Source organism: Primulina huaijiensis, chromosome 5 (genome assembly GCF_012295235.1).
Source record: "Primulina huaijiensis isolate GDHJ02 chromosome 5, ASM1229523v2, whole genome shotgun sequence".
Classification (NCBI taxonomy): Eukaryota; Viridiplantae; Streptophyta; class Magnoliopsida; order Lamiales; family Gesneriaceae; genus Primulina; species Primulina huaijiensis.
The window spans coordinates 14,856,470-14,871,311 of record NC_133310.1 but is presented as its reverse complement, the minus strand read 5'-3'; positions in this window follow the sequence as shown (position 1 = coordinate 14,871,311).

Below are 14,842 nucleotides of genomic sequence, written 5' to 3'. Positions count from 1 at the left end.
TTTGTACAAGTCATTGTATAGATCAAAGTCTTCTAGTGTATTCTACCCGAGGAGGTAGAATGAGTGACGTAGGAGCAGTTGAAGTCTCCGAACATCCATAAACATATCATGTGTTATTTAACTGTTTAACTATTGTTTTGAAACTGATTTGATCAGTTAGAGCATCTGTCAGTTCAGTTTTTACCATAACTGAACTGACATGTGCCAGAACTGATTCCCTTTACTTTCAGTTATTCAGTTGCACAGTATATAAAATACATCGGTGTAAACATTCTTAGAACACGAGCTATTGAAGGTCATGGAGAATATTGTGTTTGAAGCACCTTCGCAGGTGTGCACACGATCCTTCAAATACGATTTTACAAACACATTCAATCACTCCAAACTTATTCTTCATCCCTAAAAATTTTCTTCATCAAAATTTTCGAATAAAAAGAAGATGATTCTTTCAAGGTTATTTTATATAATTATTTTGGTTATTATACTCACTAGTCTTGTATTTATTGGAGAATATCCGCCTCGCGTTGTTTCTTTATTTTTAAGAATGCTTGTACTTATAATTTATTCATTACTTTTTATTTCCATTTTAATAGATTTAGAACTTAACTAATAAAATACATTGTTATTTTTCTGGTACCACCATGTCAAATTTGGCAAAACTCGAATTTATTGCGCTCGATATTATGAGAAAAAATTATATGCTATAGATTCTCGATGTAGAAATGCATCTTGAGTCATTGGGTCTAAGTCAGACCATTAAAGAAAATGGTATCTCATCATCACAAAAAAAAAAAAAAGAAGCAAAAGCTATAATATTTTTGCGTCGACATCTTGATGAAGGATTAAAATGTGAATATCTCATTGAAAAAGATCATATGACTTTATGGAAAGGATTAAAAGAAAGATTTGAACATATAAGAGAAGTTATACTTCCGACCGCCCGTAATGAATGAAATACGTTAAGATTCCAAGATTTTAAGAAAGTCAATGATTAATATTCAGCGATGTATCGAATAATCTCGCAATTAAAATTTTGTGGACATGAGGTTACGGAATCGGAAATGCTTTAAAAAACATTTTCCATTTTCACGCATCAAATATATCTCTACAACAACAATATAGAGTGTGTGGATTTGTGAGATATTCTGAACTTATCGCATGTCTTATTGTGGCGGAAAAGAATGAGCTGCTAATGAGAAATCATCAGTCCCGACCCACTGGATCAACAGCATTTCCAGAAGTAAATGTTGTAAGTAAAAATAATTTAAACCTGGAAACCAAAATCAAAGTCAAAGACAAGGTTTTGGTCGAGGTCGAAATTGAGGTCGTGGTTCTGGATGTGGACGTGGACGTGGAAGTGGTCGCGGTCGCGGCCGTGGTTTTGAAAACAATCAAGATAGTTACTTCTATAACTCATCTCAAAAGGGCGTCACGAACCACCTACTAAAAAGGAATCATGAGAACATTAGTGTTAATGAAAACACTCAAAACGATTTGAAAGTTCTTGTTATAGATGCGGCACTCCAGCACATTGGTCTCGTATTTGTCGAGTCCCCGAGCACCTTTGTAAGCTCTGTAAAGAATCAATAAAGGGAAAATAAAAAAGACATCAACTTGACTAAACACAGTAGCCGTTTGAGTGATTCAACTCATTTTGATAATGCAGATTTTCTAAATGATTTCTCTGAAAATGATTAATATATTGGTGGAATTGAAATGTAAAATATTTTATTTTTCATGTGCTCATATGCTAATGTTTTATTGTATAATTATAATATGTCTTATATTTTTCAATAAATTACATATGTATTGTCAGTAATATTTTTTTCATTGCATATTTTTTTTGAAATTCAAATATGGAAACTGCTCTGAACAAAGCTAAACAAGAAACTAATCCCATGGAAGTTTGTATACCTGATAGTGGTACAACGCACACTATTCTCCACGATACAAGAGATTTCTATGAACTAAAACCAAAAAAACAATGGTGAATACAATATCAGGTACTGTAAACTTGATTAATGGTTGTGGTAAAACACATTTTTTGTTACCTAATGGTACAAAATATCTGATAAATGATGCTTTATATTCACCACAATCGAAAAGAAATTTGCTGAATTTTAATAATATATATTCCCATGTGTATGATACTCAGACAATAAATGAAAGAACTGAGAAATATATGTGTCTTACCACATATAAATCAGGAAAGAAATATGTAGTTGAAAAACTACTAATACTTCTACTGGATTGCATTATACACATATAAGTCCAATTGAATTAAACAAGGTAGTTGATAATTCTTCAATATTAATCAATTGACATGATCGATTAGGACATCTTGGTTCAACAATGATACGAAGAATTATAGAAAATACACATAATCATCCGCTGAAAGACAAGAAGATCTTTCTAAATAATAATTTCCAATGCAAAGCATATTCTTTTGGAAAACTTATTGTAAAACCAATACCAACTAAAATCTAAACTGAATCACTTATGTTTCTTGAACGTATTCAATGTGATATTTTTGGGCCAATTCATCTACCATGTGGATCATTTAGATATTTTATGTTTATCGATGCCTCTAGCAGATGGTCACATGTATGTTTATTATCAACTCGAAATATGACATTTGCAAGATTACTTGCTCAAATAATAAAATTGCGGAATCAATTTCTCGAACATACAATCAAGAAAATTAGACTTGATAATGTTGTTGAATTTATTTACCAGACTTTCAATGATTATTGTATGTCAATGGGAAGCACAATTGAGCATCTTGTTGTTCATGTACATACACAAAATGGATTAGCTGAATTATTGATTAAACGTCTACAACTGATTGCTAGAACAATGATTATGAAAATAAAACTCCATGTTTCTATATGAGGACATGCAATTTTACATGCTGCTGCATTAATTCGCATCCAACCAAGTGCATGTCATAAATACTCTCAATTGCAGCTTACCTTTGGTAAAGAACCAGACATTTCTCATCTATGAATTTTTGGATGTATGGTATACGTGTTTATTGCACCGCCTCAACGAACAAAAATGGGACCTCAAAGAAAGATCGAAATTTATGTTGGTTATAATAGCCCATCAATAATTCGGTATCTTGAACATCAGACAGGTGACTTGTTTACAGCATGTTTTGCTGATTGTCATTTTAATGAGGAAATCTTCCCAATGTTAGGGGAGAAAAGAAACATATCGAAAAAAAATTACATGGTATACATCATCATTGTTACATCTGGATCTAAGAACTAAACAATGTGAAAAGGATGTATAGCAAATTGTGCACATACAAAGAATAGCAAATCAAATACCAGATGCATTTGCAGACACAAAAGGGGTAACTAAATCATATATACATGTTGTAAATTCCCCTACTCGAATTGAAATTCCAAAGAAACAAATTGAAGACACTCATAATGTCATTAAACGCTTGAAGCGTGGAAGGCCAATCGGTTCCAAGGATAAAAATCCTAGAAAAAGAAAAAGCATGGAGAAACACGAAGATCACAAAATAGATAATGATTTTCTGACAGAAATACATGATGATGAAAATGTTCTGTTAGAACCAGAAACTGATGAGAATCGTGAAATCTCTATCAATTATATTAATACTGGAAAAATGTGGAACCGAAAAGATATAAAAGAAATTGATGAGATATTTTCTTACAATGTGGCATTTGACATCATAAATGACAATGAAGATCATGAACCAAAACATTTGGTGTATGTAAAAATCGACAGAACTGAATAAAATGGAATGACGCCATCCAGGTTGAGTTGGATTTGCTAAATAAACGTAACGTTTTCGGACCTATAGTCCTTACACCTGAAGATGTAAAACCTGTTGGGTATAAATGGGTTTTTATTCGATAGCGAAATGAGAAAAATGAAATAGTAAGATATAAAGCTCAACTTGTTGTACAAAGTTTTTCTCAAAGGCCTGGAATTGATTATGAAGAAACGTATTCTTTTGTTATGGATGCAATTACGTTTCGGTATTTGATTAGTTTGGCGGCATCAGAAAATTTAGAAATGCATCTTACGGATATTGTCACAGCTTATTTATACGGATCACTCAATAGTAATATATATATATATATATATATATATGGAAATCCTGAAAGATTTAAGATGCCTGAAGCACAAAGTTCAAAACCTAAAGAATGTTACTCTGTGAAATTTCAAAGATCATTATATGGATTAAAAAAATCCGGTCAAATGTAGTATCATCGGCTAAGTGAACACTTAATGAAAAAGAGATATGTAAACAATTTATTATGCCCTTGCATTTGCATTAAGAAAACAACATCCGGATACGTAATTATTGTTGTATATGTTGATGATTTAAACATCACTGGAACGAACAAGGAAATTCAAGAAGTTGTGGTGTACTTAAGAAGGAATTTGAAATGAAGGACTTTGAAAAAACAAAGTATTGTCTGGGTTTGCAAATTGAAAAAAAAAAAAGTGGAATATTTGTTTACCAGTCAAATTATACAGAAAAGGTCCTTAAACGTTTTAATATAAATAAATCAAATACTTTAAGTATTCCAATGGTTGTTAGATCATTAAACATATAAAAAGATCCATTCCGTCCATGTGAAGATAATGAAGTTTTTCTTGGTCCAAAAGTATCATATCGAAGTGCTATTGGTGCCCTTATGTATCTTGCAAATTGTACAAGACATGATATATCTTTTGCTGTAAATTTATTGGCAAGATTTAGCTCATATCTAACAAAGAGACAATGGAACGAAATTAAACATATATTCCGTTATCTACGAGTAATGACAGACTTGAGACTTTTGCATTCAAAAGATACCAATTAAAGCATAATTGGTTATGCTGATGCTCGGTATTTATCTGATCCACACAAGGCACGTTCCCAAATCAGATATGTATTTACTCGTGGAGGTACTGCAATTTATTTGCGTTCACAGAAACAAACACTCGCAACAACTTCATCAAATCACATCGAGATTATTGCACTACATGAAGCAAGTCGTGAATGTGTGTGGCTAAAATCAATGACCGAACATATCCAAATCTCATGCGGATTATCATTCGACAAGAATCCTGTGACACTATATGAAGATAATGTTGCATGTGTTACTCAAATGAAAGAAGGATACATAAAAAACGACAAAACTAAACATATTCCCTCTAAGTTCTTCGCACTCACCCAAGAGCTTGAGAAGAATAAAGATATTGATATTCGTCACATTCAGTCAAGTGAAAACTCATCAGATCTCTTCACAAAGGCACTTCCTATGACAATATTCAGAAAACATATATATAATATTGGGATGCGCAATCTACTAAATTTTGTGAAGAATCGTACGTGTTAACATGATGGGGAGTTTACGTGACTGCACTCTTTTTTTCTTACTATGGTTTTTATCCCAATGGATTTTTCCTAGTTAGGTTTTTAACGAGGCATTATAAAAATACGTAATGAAGACAATCATTGTATCATGATCATTGTCACAAGGGAGAGTGTTGAAAATAAGAGACTGAGTGTTAAAAATAAGAGTTGTAAATATTGAAAATTAGTATGTGATGATGTATGTAATGATGTATTTATTTTTGGATTATTTTCAAAGAATATCTATAAATAGGTGAAACGTCCACAACTCGTTTTTCTTAAAAAGTACTAGAAATTTTTTTTATCCATCTATTCGGCCGATACATATATATACTTTTAAATACTTTGACACCATATTAAAATAAAACAACAAACTATATTTGAAAATACAAAAGAAAGAGTTAAAAACATAAAATCGTCACATGTTTACCAAACCTAAACTTAACAATATTTCAAAACCACCCAAACTCTAACATCATCTCCAAAACCACTCAAATCATATAAAAGTCGTAAAAATCTTTATCGTAAACTTAAACGTATATCATAATCATAATGCGGAAAAATCTAGCGATGGTCCTCGGGTTGTGTGCACCTTCTGTCTAGCAAGATCAACCATCAAAACCCCCATCAACATTAATATAATGCTCACCTGCATCCATCACACTTAGTGAGTCTAAAGACTTGGAAAACCATAATCTTTATAACAAGTAATACATATACAATCGCATACAACAGTGAAATTACTCTTACTTAAAATAACATTTCATGAACATGCATAAAAATAAACATTTTTTATTTCTTCATTTCATATCATATATCATTTCATCATAAACATTTCCTTTTCATCATAAGCATATATGTTTCCTTTTATTGAATTTGAATCGTTAATTGTGACTTTTGTTTCATCATAAAGTCGATGGATCCATCTACATGTAACCACAATACTGGGCAGCGGGGACATCAGCGACACTCTCACCCGTCAACTGAGCCTTGGCCTATCATCATCATATGGAAATACGATCGTCGGACTCCCTCTGAGACCTTTTCCCATAAATGGGCTCCCTCTGGGCCATCTCGCGTAAATGGGCTCCCTCTAGGGCCTTTTCCCTCACGATATCCCCATTTATATCATCATATCATCATAATAGTCACAATTAATTCACCTCCTCCAACGTTTCATATTTTCATCACTTTATAAAAATCATGCATATAAATATCATTTTTCTTTTAAACCAAGCATGCAACATATCTTTTAGCTTTAATCTCTTATAATAAAATTAATTTAACATTTAAAGTAAGCATTTTATCATATATTATATCATTCGGGGCAATGCCATGACGTTAACTATTTTTTCGGTGTAAAATGACCGTTTTACCACCAGACGTAAAATTTCTCGGTTTTGACTTTTTCTTACTTTCATTGAATCTAGACCATCCCAAATAATTATTTAAGCTTAAATAAATTTTCCGATATTTTTATTTAGCTTAAAATCGAGGCTTTTGATTTATTTCGTAATTATTAATTTGTAGTGCGTTTTAATCTCGAATTAATTTCAAACTTTAATATAAAATTCTCAAATTTTAAATATCCAATTTTTATATTTAAATTACCCTCGTGAACCATGATTCGACCCCTATTGAACCACATTCGAACCCTTAGCCAATTGAAACCTAAAAACCGAACCCTAACACTAACCCTAACCCTAATCCTAACCTTAACCCTAACCCTTGAGCCATATTGCGATTCCTTCGAGCCAAGCCCGAGCCACCCTGAGCCAAACTCCTCCCAGACCCTCTTTGTACCCTACTGGACCCCCTGGATCCCTAGGTCTCAGCCCCTAGCCGCTGCAATCCCCTGTACGAAACAAGAAGCTTGCGCGTGTTCTACCCTTTTGCGTACAAGACTCCTAGCTCCAATAGGACTTCTCCCCCAGGCCACCACCCGAGCCCTCACCCTCTGGACCAACCCTGGACCTCTCTGTGACCTAGCATAGCTTAGCCCTGACCACCCTAGCTGAGTCATAACCCATCGCACCAGTTGTTATCTCGGGTAGGCTTGGGAAGAGTTCCATCGTGCATGGGCTCTTCCCTAGCCGTGGAGCTTGAGTCCTAGCGTGGCTAGGACTCCTCCACACACCCAACCATGTCCAGCCCAGCCCTGGCCGAGCCATGAGTCGTGGTTCCATCATAACCGAACCCTTGACATCACAACACGCAATAATGGTTCTAGCTTGTTCTAGCTTCATGCTGCTTCAAAACCGTGCATCCTAAGACCCTTAGGATTGTGTAAAAACGTCCCTCTATGATCCTTAATCATGGCATCCCCTTCACGCAAGTATATAACAAGTTTTGGGACAAAATTTCATACCTTAATCACATGTATATGCATAAAACGAAAATTTCCATAAAGCAATCATGTTTTTCATGCAAACAATAATCAAACATATATTAGAGTGTGATAGATGAGAAATGAAAGAATTATGGCGTACCTTTGCGTATATTACGCACGAAAACGAAGCGACGATGTGAAGAACGGCGACGTAGACTCCTAGGACTGAAACCCTTGTGAAAACCGAAGCTTTCCTCTTCAAATATGCGTGTGTGCGTGTGTTGTTGCTGGTGGAAGGCTTCGTGTGTGATGTGAGGGGAGGGGGCGTGAGTTTTAGGTTTGATGGGGAGGGTTTAGGCTTTTAAATATTTGATAATTATTAAGTGTTCAAGCTTAGGCTCATTAGTATGGTATATTATGCTCATTAAGCCCATTAGTGCATAAAAATATTTCGTTTAGAAAAGTTAGTGAAAATATTAGCCGAGTTGTCACAAAGTTCATATTTTCGTTGAAAATCGAATACCGATAAAAATTACGACTCGACGTAAAAAATCACATCAAAACCCATTATTTTCAAAAATATCATAAAGCATCAACCTTATTTTAAATAATTAAAAATAATTATTTAATAAAAATATTTTTCATTTATTCAGCTTTCGGTCTCCGTTCCTCGATCGCATCTCGAATAACTTTTAAAATACAGTTTTATGCATTCAAATAGAAAACTACTTTAAAACCATACAAACATATCAGCATAATCAAGTTAAGCAATTAAAATCATTTAATTAGCTATTACTTATTTTCTCTAGATTCGCATGCAGTTGTATTACGTCGTCTTAATTTTGGACCTTACAATATGTCTCTTAATTTGTGAAGAAAAACACAATTGAATAGACAAAATTTTATAAAGTATGTAGTTTAATATATTTTACGAATTTGAGATTTTTATTTTTTTACCGTAAATTTTTATTTTTAACAATATCAATATATTATATATTATATATTATATATTATGATATCATAGAGACACAACGAACAAAGCTTGGGGATATTTTGTTATATAGCCTTCAATGAAAATTCAATTAAAAATTTAACCTTCACAAAATTTTATTTTGAAAAATAACCTCCTTTTCCTTTCTATTTTAAAGATCTAATTAATTCTCTTAACCAAGATCCTTTGAAAAAATGGTATCAGAGCTTTAGATTAATTTATTTCAAACACAAAATTTATTGTTACAAAGAAACGAAATGTTTGAGGAGGAGAATTTTGAAAATTATGAACCCGAACTTAGGTTCGAGAAAATTAATTTACAAGGATTATTCCAATATTTTGGAATATACACAAGAACATCTAATTATTGTTAGATATCCAGAGTCAAAAGGGAAGTCTCAGCACTCTCAGGTAAACTTATGATTCAAACAAATAAGTTTCTGGAAATAGTTCCAGATTCCTCTAAGCTCTCTTTAGATCTTAGAGAAATCCAGAAAACAGTACAAAATTATGGCAACATGCTATATTTTGTACCTCAACGAGTTGAGAAAATCCTTGAAAACCAGGAAGAAATTCTTGGAATATTAAAGGATATTCAAACAAGAATTCAAAAACTGGAACAACAACCAAGTTCTAGTAAAAGATCTTCAGGAGGATGGTTACCACCATCATTCGGTACTGAACCCTTGTTACATCAACATGGAAAGGCCAGAGTTGTTTCAAAACCATTAACTGAAGAAGAAAAGATGATCAATCTAATTAAGTCTGTCTCAGAAAAGAAATTAATCTGATGACAACTCTAGAAAGGATTGGTCTGGAGGATCTACAAGAACTTGCGGAATCTTTCGCAAATCTCAAAGTTGTAGATCTAAAGATGAACACAGCAGGAGGAGAAACACCTGTCATAACGTGGTCATCTTCTCAAGAACCACCAAGAGAAAGTGTGGGATCTCAGAATATAAATATGAGAGAATCTCAAACTGATTTCCATACTGGTGGAGGAGCACACCCTGCGGGAACAAGGTCAAGGAAAAATCAAATTCCTTTGCACCAAACACCCTATGGGAAAACTGTTTTAGATCCTATACATCCTTACGGGGTTATGCTTAACCTTGATGTATTAGATTTCAAAAACAGGGAAGATCTCATAGATGACTGGACATCTGCTATGAGAATCGCAGCAGGGACACTTGATCTCAACAGAGAAGGATTCATTAAACTTCTAGAAATGAGTCTTATGGGATCAGTGAAAATTGCTTGGGACATGACTTCAGTGGAAACCAAAGAATCAGTCCTAGCAGGTGAATCTCTTAGCGAGATTGCAGGAAGAATGGCTACCCTGTTTAAAGCACAATTTATAGGGGTAGACTATTTTAATAGTCAAGATACAGAGAAGAAGAAAAAATATACCCAAGCTCTGTATAGTCTTGAATTACATGATATATATTTAGTGGATGAATACATTATGTTATTCACTAAATATAGATGGAATTCGGGAGTCGAAGAAGACATAGCTATGCAGCTTTTCTTCGCAAAAATGCCAAGTCCCTGGAGAGAAATGCTCATAAGGGAATATGTACCTGGAAATCCAGATACATTGGCACGAAGAGCCTCTTTCCTTAAAGGAAAACTGGCAGAATGGTGCCATTTGGCAGCATTACAAAAGAATTACAAACGCTTAAGGGGTATCAACAAAAGAACTCTTTTGTGTTGTAAGGAAAATGATCTTCCAACAATTATTGGAAGTAAACCACAAAAGCATAGAAGGAAAAGTTTCAGAACTCATCCTTATGCTAAAAGTGGAAGAAGTTCTTGGAAACCAAGAACAGTATGGTCTAGACAAAAAGCCAGATCTTACAAATCTGGACAAAGGAGCGGACCATCAAGGAGTAGGACATCCTCCCAGGCATCGAGTAAATCTCGAAGCACATGAAGAATACCTACAAAGAAAACTTTCCAAAGGGCTCATACACGAGCTAATGAAAGTTTTAAGGACTGTAATTGCTAGACATGTGAAGCAAGAGGACATATCTCGAATAACTGTCCAGAAAATGAAAAAAGAGGTATTAAACGCTTTGATCCAACTCCGGATATAGAAGAAGCAGTTTATTACCAAGATCTTATTCAGGTATACCGAATTGAGGACATTGCCTCAGATGAAAGTATATATGAAGAAGAAGAAGTCCTAAGTCAGGAAGAATCCGATGGAACTGAATCGGAATCTGACTGAAAACGAGGTGTTTCGACACGAAACACATGAGGATTTGTCTGGGTTCTTTAGCCAGACATCAATATCTAATAACATGGTCCAAAGGATCATGAAAGAAAATCCTAGTCTACAGAGATATCAAGGATTCTCTGCAGGACAGGTAGAAAAGTTCTTAGGAAATCTTGGCCTAAGAAACAGAAAGCATCATCTAATCTATAAAGTTTCTAGAAGGGAAATGGCAATCCCAATGGAACTTACGGGAAATAGAATGGAGATGCAATTAATTCCTTCTGAGGAAATAAAGGAGGAATTACAAAAACTCAAGATCGAAGTAGCAAGGACTATGTCCTGGATTCATATTGGAGCAATCCAAATTATGATAAAAGCTACTTTCAAAGAAAGTATTGATTCACCCATCGATATTGCTATATGCGATAAAAGAATGGGGAACCTTCAAGATTCAGTACTGGGAACTATCTCAGGAAATCTTTGTGCAGGAAAGATTGTAGGAGTTATCTATCCAAGGATAGCCTGCAACCTGGCAGATCGGGATTTTAGCCGAGCCTTGACATTACATCAAAATTTCAAGGAGCAAAGGCTAATGAAGGAAGGTAATAGACCATATTCTATTACCTATCAAATCTCATATGCTTTATCTAATACACACCATTCAGAGTTGTTTATTAGAAATGAGTTTATTGAGATACCAGAAATATTCGGAAAAGTTGCTCAGGCAATTTATCCAGAACGAATTGAATTTCCTGTAATACAGGAAACAGATATCCAAATACAAGACAAACCGATTCTACAAAGGAATCAGAGTCTTAGATTGGAATCAAGAAGACTATCTTTTCAGGGAGATAGAATTACAAGCTACAGATGGGGAAAAACCCCTGTTCAAGAAACCCAACAGGAGCTAAAAAGTTTTTCAACAATAGGAAAGCTTAGATGCCCAGAAGGGTGGAAGGAAGTCGAAATAGTATTTGATATTACGAAACAAAGGAATCAATTTCCTTGTAATACAATCTACTATTTAGAACAACCTATGATAGGAACTTACCAAGGAATGATCCAAGTTGGAGAATTGGAAGTTCATATCACAGGAAGTCCAGGAAAAGAATCAGATCAACTGATTCTTGGACTAGAGTTTCTTGAGGAACATAAACCTTGAAAACGTCTAGAGTATGGAATGGAGTTTATGGCAGAGGATAAGATTTGGAAAATCCAATGACCACAAGCCCATTCTCGATATACATTCAAGTAGGAATGTTATATGGACAATATAAGGCAGAATATTTTGCTGCTTATATTGATTCAGGTGCGGGTATTTGTACAGCAAAACGAGGAATTTGTCCAACAAGTTTGGAAGAAGAATTACCAAAGATTGCTGGAAGGGATTTTTCCAGAAGAATATTAATCTTATGTAAAGGGATTAAGATGACTGAAATAATGATTGGAGGGGCTGGGCAAACACCTTGGTATAAGGTGAAGACACCACCAATTTATTTTCATGATACAGGAGCTGACATTTTACTAGGAAACAATTTCCTACAAATGTTCAAATCCTATACCCAAGAAAATGAGACTAGAAGATTAGTGTTTACAACCCCTTGTAACCACAAAATCGTAGTCCAGAGACTAAGAGAGGCATTTTACAGAAAATTGCCGATCCAGTTTCGCAGCAAGCGTGGTGATTCAGGACAACGCCTGAACCCAAAAATGAAAGATTCCAGAAGGTTCGTAGAAACAATGCTCCAGTTAAGAGCAGATAAAGAACTCCAACCAGAAGAGATAGAATGCCTTAAGATAGCTCTACATAAAAATGAAGTAGAGTTTGAATCTAAGGTATCACTGGAAGATGTCAAGAAGAGGATCAAGGAAAATTATAATGAAGATCCCTTGGCATGGTGGGACAGAAATCAACTCAAAGCTTGCCTTAAAATCAAGGAAGGCAAAGAGTATGAATTTGTCTGTTGCAAGCCTATCCCAATGAATATCATTGACCAAAGGGATATGCAGATTATAATCAAGGAACATTTGGACCTTGGATTAATCAAAGCAGGAATGTCACCATATAATAGTCCAGGTTTTCTGGTAAGAAATCATGGTGAAATAAAAAGAGAAAAACCCAGATTAGTTATTAATTATCAGGAAATTAATAAGATTCTGGAGTTTGATGGGTATTTCATACCTAGTAGAGAACATTTAATAAGCTGCATACGTAATGCCAAGATATTCTCTAAATTTGATTGTAAGTCCGGATTTTATCAAATTCGGATGCAGGAAGAAAGCAAGAAATTCACAGCTTTCTCTACACCGCAAGGACATTATATTTGGGAGGTATTACCAATGGGATTGGCTAATTCACCTCAGATATTTCAAAGAAAAATGGATAATCTTTTTAAAGATTATTTTAAGTTTATGTTTGTTTATATTGATGATGTTTTAATAGCATCTAAAGATATGAATGAACATATTAAGCATTTGGAGATTTTCTCCAAGGTTTGTAAAAAAGAAGGACTGGTCTTATCTGAAAAGAAAGCAGTCATTGCAACAAGGAAGATTGAATTCCTCGGAATTGAAATCGATGAGTGAGGAATAATTCTGCAAGAACACATAGTAGAAAAGGTGCAGAATTTTCCAGAAAATCTCAAAGACAAGAAGCAACTTCAAAGTTTTTTAGGAGTTGTTAATTTTGCTGGGATGTTTATTAAAATCCTAGCAAAACACAGGAAAGTGTTTAGTCCATTATTGAAAAAAGATGTTAGATTTATATGGACGGATGAACACAAAGAAGGACTATGCCAATTAAAGGAGATTTGTAAGAATCTTCCAAAAATGGCTATTCCTCAAGATGAAGATGATCTGGTATTATATACTGATGCCAGTGATCATTGGTGGGCTGCAGTTTTAACAAAGCTCACACCAAATGGAGAACAACCATGCAGGTATTGTAGTGGGTTATTCTCAGATGCAGAAGCCATAAGATGGCATATCAACGAAAAGGAATTCTATGCAGTAAAAAGGACTTTTGAAAAATGGCCATTATTTTTACTTGCAAAGAAATTCACTTTGAAAGTTGATAACACACAGGTGAAAGCTTTCTTAAGAAATAGAATTGAATCTAAACCTGAGAAGGCCAGATTATTAAGATGGCAGGCCTTATGTCAAAATTATATTTTTGATATTATGATAATTAAATCTCATGAAAACATTCTTGCAGATTTTTTAACAAGAGATGGACAGCATTAATATTGATGCTATTATCAAGATGCAGAGGCATTTGAGAGAACACCTTGAAATGCTTCAAACTGAGTTTAACAAGTTAGCACTGAACGCAGAAGTTGCGGGAAGGCTTCAACAAGCTGATAAGAGAATTGTCTCTGATCAAATCACAGGATGTTTACAGGCATATACTCAGTTATAGTCTGTAATGCAAAGGCCTATCCTCCAAGGCATTGAGAAACCATTGGTTTCCCAGATGGAGAGTTTTCGAGTACAGGACTCTATACCTGTAGCGGGGGATTCAAATACCCCTTGCACAAGTGTTAAGTCGGGATCATCTCCAGATGAGTCGACAAAAACAAAAATTGAGACTCCAGATCCTTATCTCGAGTACTCAAGTCAACCCTTCACCTCGGGGATTGAAGAGGGAGAGATCAATCTTAGGCCTCGTACCGACAAAGGCAAAACTAAGGTTGGTACTAATGAAACTACAATTTCCCCATTTCAGGCTTACCAACAGAATTGAGAGAAATTAAACACAAGAATTGGCATCAACCCAGCCATTGTTCGAGTTGATGTTGCAGGAAAATATCCTAGGGTATGGATGAAACAAAATTCATATCCAAAGGAGGTCAAAGCCTGGTATGAATTTGGGGCTCTTGCCTCAGTTTATACCACTTCGCCCAGCTTCCCAGAGATATC